The following is a 9630-nucleotide window of genomic DNA, read 5'->3' on the forward strand; positions in this document are numbered from 1 at the left end:
GATTGTGTCGCTATCCCACAATCCACCGCGGCCAGAAGCTGTGACAGAGCCGACCGCCATATTGGAACACCTAAGTTATGGGTATTCCGATATGGTGGCCGGGATTCAAATCCCTCGCCGGCTGAGTCAATGAGCGTTGACGCGCGGGATTTGAATCCCCCCCGCCAAGCTGCGCCCCTGGCCTCAGCCAAAGAGCGGCGCGGGATTACTTACATATTTACCTGACCGGGAGGAGCGTTGCCGCAGCGCTTCTCTTCTCACCGGAGACCGGGCAGGAGTGCGGTGTCGGAATCGCGCATGCGCATAGCACTATCCGGCGCCATTTTACTGAAGACACATTTAAAGTGTGCCTTCAGCAATATGGGCCGGACAGCGCGGTATGGGCATGTGCCTACTCCAGAACTCCTTCCCCGTCCTCCGGCAGAACGGAACAGCGCTGGAGCACAGGGAAGAAAGGTGAGTATGCATGTTCTTTTTTTTTTGTATGTGTGCAGTTTAATAGGGGTGAGAGGACCATGCATATCAGGTTAGGGGGGTGAGAGGCCCATGCATACCAGGATAGGGGGGTGAGAGGCCCATGCATACCAGGATAGGGGGGTGAGAGGCCCATGCATACCAGGATAGGGGGGTGAGAGGTAGCATGCATATCAGCATAGGGGGGTGAGAGGTAGCATGCATATCAGCATAGGGGGGTGAGAGGTAGCATGCATATCAGCATAGGGGGGTGAGAGGTAGCATGCATACCAGGATAGGGGGGGTGAGAGGACCATGCATACCAGGATAGGGGGGGGTGAGAGGACCATGCATACCAGGATAGGGGGGGTGAGAGGACCATGCATACCAGGATAGGGGGGGGGGGGTGAGAGGACCATGCATACCAGGATAGGGGGGTGAGGGGACCATGCATACCAGGATAGGGGGGGTGAGGGGACCGTGCATACCAGGATTGGGGGGTGAGGGGACCATGCATACCAGGATTGGGGGGTGAGGGGACCATGCATACCAGGATTGGGGGGTGAGGGGACCATGCATACCAGGATTGGGGGGTGAGGGGACCATGCATACCAGGATTGGGGGGTGAGGGGACCATGCATACCAGGATTGGGGGGTGAGGGGACCATGCATCCCAGGATAGGGGGTGAGGGGACCATGCATCCCAGGATAGGGGGGTGAGGGGACCATGCATCCCAGGATAGGGGGGTGAGGGGACCATGCATACCAGGATAGGGGGGTGAGGGGACCATGCATACCAGGATAGGGGGGTGAGGGGACCATGCATACCAGGATTGGGGGGTGAGGGGACCATGCATACCAGGATAGGGGGGTGAGGGGACCATGCATACCAGGATAGGGGGGTGAGGGGACCATGCTTACCAGGATAGGGGGGTGAGAGGGCCAAGCATGCATTCAAATCCAGCGCGGCACCACTCAGCCGGCGGGGGATTTGAATCCCCCACCAAAGCAAAGCGGCACCGCTGATTGGCTGAGCTGCCCGCCGGCGGATGTTCATTTCACTGCACTCCCGATGCAATAGCATCGGGCCTATTTCTAGTAACACAATAAAGCTGATAGAAATGTAGAGGAGTTACCTCTCCGCTCAGCAGGGAGATGATCTCCAGGGCGCAGTGGAATAATCTCCTGGTGGTCTCATTCCTGTCCTCGTCCATCCTCGGGGGTCATTCAGGAGGAGGAGGGATGAGCACTGGATCAGCTGGAGGGATCTCGTCCTGCCGGCTTCTTCATGAGGAAGGAGAAGATGGAAATCACAGGGGGCGAGAGAACGACAATCACTAAATTCTGCCCAAATATCAACATTTATCAGGAAGAATCTGCAGGAAAAGCCACAAAACTCCATCGCGGCCTCCTCCGCCGATCTGACCGCTCATTATCAGCCTCGTAGGCGGAGGACGGTCACCGTGGTAACTACACCGCCAGCGGGGGACGGTCGCAGCGGTAACTACACCGCCAGCGGAGGACGGTCATCGCGGTAACTACACTGCCAGCGGAGGACGGTCACCGCGGTAACTACACCGCCAGCGGAGGACGGTCATCGCGGTAACTACACCGCCAGCGGAGGACGGTCACCGCGGTAACTACACCGCCAGCGGAGGACGATCAACGTGGTAATTACACCGCCAGCGGAGGACGGTCACCGCGGTAACTACACCGCCAGCGGAGGACGGTCACCGTGGTAACTACACCTCCAGCGGAGGACGGTCACCGTGGTAACTACACCTCCAGCGGAGGACGGTCACCGCGGTAACTACACCTCCAGCGGAGGACGGTCACCGCGGTAACTACACCGCCAGCGGAGGACGGTCACCGTGGTAACTACACCGCCAGCGGAGGACGGTCACCGTGGTAACTACACCACCAGCGGAGGACGGTCACCGCGGTAACTACACCTCCAGCGGAGGACGGTCACCGCGGTAACTACACCTCCAGCGGAGGACGGTCACCGCGGTAACTACACCACCAGCGGAGGACGGTCACCGTGGTAACTACACCTCCAGCGGAGGACGGTCACCGCGGTAACTACACCGCCAGCGGAGGACGGTCACCGCGGTAACTACACCTCCAGCGGAGGACGGTCACCGTGGTAACTACACCTCCAGCGGAGGACGGTCACCGCGGTAACTACACCACCAGCGGAGGACGGTCACCGTGGTAACTACACCTCCAGCGGAGGACGGTCACCGCGGTAACTACACCGCCAGCGGAGGACGGTCACCGTGGTAACTACACCACCAGCGGAGGACGGTCACCGTGGTAACTACACCTCCAGCGGAGGACGGTCACCGCGGTAACTACACCACCAGCGGAGGACGGTCACCGTGGTAACTACACCTCCAGCGGAGGACGGTCACCGCGGTAACTACACCGCCAGCGGAGGACGGTCACCGTGGTAACTACACCGCCAGCGGAGGACGGTCAACGTGGTAACTACACCTCCAGCGGAGGACGATCAACGTGGTAACTACACCTCCAGTGGGGGACGGTCACCGCGGTAACTACACCGCCAGCGGAGGACAGTCACCGTGGTAACTCCACCTCCAGCGGGGGACGGTCACCGTGGTAACTCCACCTCCAGCGGGGGACGGTCACCGTGGTAACTCCACCTCCAGCGGGGGACGGTCACCGTGGTAACTACACCTCCAGCGGGGGCCGTGAGGTGAGGAGGAGACGCTGCACATCCCCCATACAATGCTGCCCGTCCCCAACACTGAGGAGCCGCAGTCACATGGAGCAGGAGCCTCCACAGGAACAGCTCTGATCTCCCCCCACACTCTCCTCTCACAGATTCACCACAAACCCTCCTGTCATCTCACCGGAATGGCGGGAACCGGAAATCTGCTGCTGGCTGACCCCAGAGAACACGAGCTGCGCACACCCGGGACGGAGCGGCTGCACTTAGCGCGGGAGGACCTGTGGTGACGTCTCCGTCATGTGATCAGGGGCGGGGCTCAGGAGAGAAGAGAAGGACCTGTGGTGACGTCACCGTCATGTGACCAGGGGGCGGGGCTCAGGAGAGATGTGGTGAAGGACCTGTGGTGACGTCACCGTCATGTGACCTGGGGGCGGGACTAAACTACAATAAGCGAAAGACCTGTAGAGACGTCTCCTTAGCTCCTCCCCCTCCTCGCAGTGCACCAGACACTGCCTCCTTGTTCTGTCTCCTGTGAGATTCCGGTGTAGACGGCTCGGTTGTGACGGGAGGAGAATGGAGGAGATTCCGGCGGCTCCGGTGTAGACGCCTCGGCGGTGACGGGAGGAGAATGGAGGAGATTCCGGCGGCTCCGGTGTAGGCGGCTCGGCGGTGACGGGAGGAGAATGGAGGAGATTCCGGAAGTTCCGGTGTAGACGGCTCAGCAGCAAAAAATGTGTTACCTGTATGGTTTTTTTTTGTTTTTGGCCTAAATACTGCTTTATTTAACCAAAACTGGCAGCCAGGCAGAAAAGAGAAAAAAAGCTGTAAACTGGCTAAAATGTCAGCACGCACAGATATGATGTATGCAATGCTCTATATACACACATACAGTGCCTGCAGGCCTTGCACTGATGTGTATACAGTGACGTACAATCCCCTGCCTGCCTAACACTGGAGCCTCCATGGTTCGGATTTAGTCCTTAGAAGGACTGTTGGTTTAGGCCTGTTTCACACTTCCGTTTTTTCAAATCCGTTGGTTTCCGTTAAAAAACGGATCCGCTATTTTTTTTGCAGGATCCGTTTTTGTCCCATAGCGGTTACCACGGATCCGTTTGGCGGACACAAAAACGGAAGTGTGAAACAGGCCTTAGCTGGATGTGAGTATTTAGGATGGTAGACCCCACACTAATAAATGCCCAATTCTGACCCTATCAAGACAGCCGCTCTCCCTACATTCTCTCAATCCGGAGCTGAATGCACCGAGCAGGGTGATGTCCACTCCCTTATACCCCTGATGATGCTGTGCGGCCAGCCAGTCACTGCACGACCACAGCAAGGATGGCTGCAACGTTTCATAGCCTGGCCGACAATCCCTGCACTGTGATTGGGTGTCTAAAGTTTGCTAAAAATGCTGGGCGGAGACTCGAGTTCCCGCCGAGTAATCCCGGAAATACTCGGTGCTCGCCGAGCACAGTGATACTCTGGTGAGTAACGAGTAGTGGCGAGCATGTTCGCTCATCACTAATCCTAAGGACTTTCATGGGCTCAATGTCACTTACAGGTTTTGGACATCCTGGTTACTGGTTATTTCCATTATGCTTTAATAGTCTAACCCATGGCACACTTTTCCTTTTTGGAGGCCGCATAAGGGTACATTGCCATGGATGACTATCTAAGATCTATAGCCGATGACTCCCACGGGTCATATTTGAATGTTAGTAGTTTTGGCCGTTTTGATCCGTTTATAATAATACACGCCAATTATTTTTTATTTTATTCTGTGTGGCATAAACTGGCTTGGAAATTTAGTTTAAGCCGGGGTTTCGCTTGCCTGGTTAATACATGTTGCCTAACTACAGTGGGGCAAAAAAGTATTTAGTCAGTCAGCAATAGTGCAAGTTCCACCACTTAAAAAGATGAGAGGCGTCTGTAATTTACATCATAGGTAGACCTCAACTATGGGAGACAAACTGAGAAAAAAAAATCCAGAAAATCACATTGTCCGTTTTTTTTTCATTTTATTTGCATATTATGGTGGAAAATAAGTATTTGGTCAGAAACAAGCAATCAAGATTTCTGGCTCTCACAGACCTGTAACTTCTTCTTTAAGAGTCTCCTCTTTCCTCCACTCATTACCTGTAGTAATGGCACCTGTTTAAACTTGTTATCAGTATAAAAAGACACCTGTGCACACCCTCAAACAGTCTGACTCCAAACTCCACTATGGTGAAGACCAAAGAGCTGTCAAAGGACACCAGAAACAAAATTGTAGCCCTGCACCAGGCTGGGAAGACTGAATCTGCAATAGCCAACCAGCTTGGAGTGAAGAAATCAACTGTGGGAGCAATAATTAGAAAATGGAAGACATACAAGACCACTGATAATCTCCCTCGATCTGGTGCTCCACGCAAAATCCCGCCCCGTGGGGTCAGAATGATCACAAGAACGGTGAGCAAAAATCCCAGAACCACGCGGGGGGACCTAGTGAATGAACTGCAGAGAGCTGGGACCAATGTAACAAGGCCTACCATAAGTAACACACTACGCCACCATGGACTCAGATCCTGCAGTGCCAGACGTGTCCCACTGCTTAAGCCTGTACATGTCCGGGCCCGTCTGAAGTTTGCTAGAGAGCATTTGGATGATCCAGAGGAGTTTTGGGAGAATGTCCTATGGTCCGATGAAACCAAACTGGAACTGTTTGGTAGAAACACAACTTGTCGTGTTTGGAGGAAAAAGAATACTGAGTTGCATCCATCAAACACCATACCTACTGTAAAGCATGGTGGTGGAAACATCATGCTTTGGGGCTGTTTCTCTGCAAAGGGGCCAGGACGACTGATCCGGGTACATGAAAGAATGAATGGGGCCATGTATCGTGAGATTTTGAGTGAAAACCTCCTTCCATCAGCAAAGGCATTGAAGATGAAACGTGGCTGGGTCTTTCAACATGACAATGATCCAAAGCACACCGCCAGGGCAACGAAGGAGTGGCTTCGTAAGAAGCATTTCAAGGTCCTGGAGTGGCCTAGCCAGTCTCCAGATCTCAACCCTATAGAAAACCTTTGGAGGGAGTTGAAAGTCCGTGTTGCCAAGCGAAAAGCCAAAAACATCACTGCTCTAGAGGAGATCTGCATGGAGGAATGGGCCAACATACCAACAACAGTGTGTGGCAACCTACTGAAGACTTACAGAAAACGTTTGACCTCTGTCATTGCCAACAAAGGATATATCACAAAGTATTGAGATGAAATTTTGTTTCTGACCAAATACTTATTTTCCACCATAATATGCAAATAAAATGAAAAAAAAAACAGACAATGTGATTTTCTGGATTTTTTTTTCTCAGTTTGTCTCCCATAGTTGAGGTCTACCTATGATGTAAATTACAGACGCCTCTCATCTTTTTAAGTGGTGGAACTTGCACTATTGCTGACTGACTAAATACTTTTTTGCCCCACTGTATAGTGAATTTTGGATTGATCTCGTTAATAAAGGCCTCCAGATCATTATGCGAACTGGACTTGTAGCCCATTTAGGGTATGTGCACACGCGCGGAATCGCTGCAGATCCACAAGTGTTTGACCATACAGTGTTAAGCAATGGAAAAAAAAAATGCTGTGCACATGCTGCGGAAAATTCTGCACGGAATCTGCAGCGGTTAAATTTCCGCAGCAGGTCAATTCTTTGTCCAGATTCCGCTGTTTCTACACCCCTTTCATTATAGAAAACTGCAGCCCAAAAAACGCATGACAATCCGCACAAAATCTGCATAAAAAAGCACGGATTTTGACTTGCGGATTCTGCCAAGAGATGAAGAATCTGCTCCAGAAACTCCTGAGGCCAATCCGCAACGTGTGCACATACAGTACATGTTAGTTGTTTATTATTTATGTGTCTTTGTCTGCCCCCCCCTTCCGTCTTTCCCAATTGTTTCCTCCCAGGGACACTCGCACCCATTGTATTTATCATACTCAAGGCTGTCTTACGCAGGTTAGCTCAAGACTTCAGTTCCATGTCCATGGGGTGAGTTACTGCCTAGCATTACAGGAAAGATGTATATCTTTGTACCGTGTTAGCCAGTGGATAGAAAAATATTCAGGATTGAGAGTCCTCAGTGGTTGATACCTTTTAATGGCTAACTGAAAAGATGGTAATACATTGCAAGCTTTCGAGACTACTCAGGTCTCTTCATCAGGCATAGACTAATACAAAATCTGAAGTCACATATTTATACACAATACAGCCTAGAAAAAATGCAATAGATAAGACAAGTGACGTGAAGCAGAACTATCAATATGGGAGGGGGAAAAACATAAATATAAACATTGGACCAGTTCATAGATCTATATGTTCATAGTATCAACTACTGAGGACTCTCAATCCTGAATATTTGCCTAGCATTACAAGTTTAACCAAACATGTTTATCACATAATGTCAGGGGTTTTAATTCCCCTTTAAAACGCAAGAAGGCCTTTTTGGACTATCGAAAACATAATCCTGACATTCTTTGCCTCCAAGAGACCCATTCTCAAGCAAAGAACATTATCTATCTTATCTGGGGATCAAGTTAATGGTCAATATGATGACTGTTCAAATGGAATTACACTCCATTGATTCAGGGTTTTCAAGCCAATCTAAATAGATGGTCATCCTTGAAGCTATCTTGGCTCGGTAGGTTGCATGCAATAAAATTGGTGTCATTACCTCGCTTTCTTTATCTCTTTAGATCCCTTCCGGTTATGATACCAACCAGAACGTTTTCCCATATACACTCGATGGTGCCCAAATTCCTATGGCAAGGAGAAAAAAAAACAATTGCACAAAAAAACCACGTTCCTTCACAGGAAAGAAGGGAGAATATCCCTGCCTAATTTTGCACTTTACTATAAGTCTGCACAGATTGCTCAATTAATCAATACTTGATCATACAGCAATAAACCCAGAGAGGTTCTCTTAAGGGGGTTTTACTCATAGCGACATAGCGATATCGCTATAACATCACCGATTTTTTGACGTTATAGCGATATCGCTATGTGTGATACCTCCGACCGGCTCCCCCCGCTGTCCATCGCTGATCGCGCAAGATCGGCCGGCTCCATTTCTCATCGGGCGCTTCCTGCTGGCGCCGATGAGCGACTCGTGGACACGGACGGGAGGACGTCAGGATCGCCGCGTCTGAAAGGTAAGTATCATCCGCTGTATCGCTGTGAGATCTGCCTGTGTGACAGCTCACTAGCGATCATTTAGTGATGCACCAGCGATCCTGACCGGGTCGTATCGTGGTCTGGATCGCTGGTGCATCGCTAAATGTAAAAGGGCCTTTAAAATCCTTTCTAGGCCATCATCGCTATCAGGCCTAATGTGGTCTACAGAATGGCTTCTGCAGGGTCTGGTAGCTGTGGCGCCCTTTACAGTTCACTCATTACACCTCTGGTGGAAAGTGCGGTTTAAATATAAACGGAAATCTAATCCCTCCCCACTGACTACTATATTGCACAATCCTATGTTTCAACCGGGCCTCGAATCACAATTTTTTTTCATGGTGGACGCTGAAAAGAATTCTCAGCTCCCCATTTAATGTCTTACTTGATAGACAGGAATTTGTTCAAAAATATGAGTCCCCAGTCAAAGAAGCCATGCGTATAAATCAGATATTCCACTTTGCCAAGCAAATTCTCCCAAACAAAACCCCTCTCCAGGCAACGAGCTTTGGGAAAAAAAAGTGTTTGTTCCCCTTCCCAACGGGTCGTTTAATCTCACTGATTTATTCTATCATTAGCCCACCACATGCTGATAGGAAATTAAAATACATGTTACAATGGGAAGGGGATCTAGGATTTAACATGTCAATAGATGAATGGTACCGCAGTTGTAATACACTGTCAAAAGGAAGTCACCAAACGTCCCATGTAGAGACCTCCTTGAATTTTCTTCATGCAGCATACTACATTCCAGATAAAATTCATGGCATCTATGCAAGTGTTTCTGGTGAATGCTTTAGAGGACGCAGGGTACCTGGTGACATGAAACACATCTGGTGGTCTTGTACAGTTGTATCTGACCTATGGCATAAGAGCAAATGTTTGGTAGATAGATTGACTTAGAACCCTCTGCCTTTCTGTTGGGAACTAGACTGGCGATTTTCAAAAAACTCTCACAAACTTGTAAATTATTTGTGTATGGCCACCAAGATCCATATTGCGGCGAAGTGGAAAACTCCCACACTATCGATATCTTTAGTAAAGGAAAGAATGAACACTATCATGTTATATGAGCGAATAGAAGCAACTAGAACTGATATGTGGGACCCTTGGATTGGACTAAATTTAAACGCTCAATTGGACCTGGCTTTGCGGCTATCCCCTTAGCAATTCGAGGTCTGGAGATTGGTACACTCTGGATTAATATACAACCCCTTGCAAAAATTATGGAATCACCGGTCTTGGAGGATGTTCATTCAGTTGTTTAAGTTTGTAGT

The 9630-nt window shown here is 50.1% G+C and overlaps 1 protein-coding gene across 1 annotated transcript in view; it reads right to left on the reverse strand.

The window, feature by feature from the left end:
* The window catches only part of LOC141073071 (uncharacterized), a 47435-nt gene extending 43999 nt beyond the window's left edge, over positions 1–3436 (reverse strand). Inside the window, exons 1-2 of the mRNA XM_073560399.1 lie at positions 3330–3436; positions 1590–1737 (exon numbers count right to left, since the gene is read on the reverse strand). The gene's annotated coding sequence lies outside the window, so the exon portion shown is untranslated. The remainder of the gene's footprint in view (positions 1–1589; positions 1738–3329) is intronic.
* Between the last annotated feature and the right edge of the window lie 6194 nt (positions 3437–9630).

This window comes from Dendrobates tinctorius, unplaced genomic scaffold (assembly GCF_039654945.1).
Source record: "Dendrobates tinctorius isolate UK_male_01 unplaced genomic scaffold, ASM3965494v1 ptg000296l, whole genome shotgun sequence".
NCBI classification, from domain to species: Eukaryota; Metazoa; Chordata; class Amphibia; order Anura; family Dendrobatidae; genus Dendrobates; species Dendrobates tinctorius.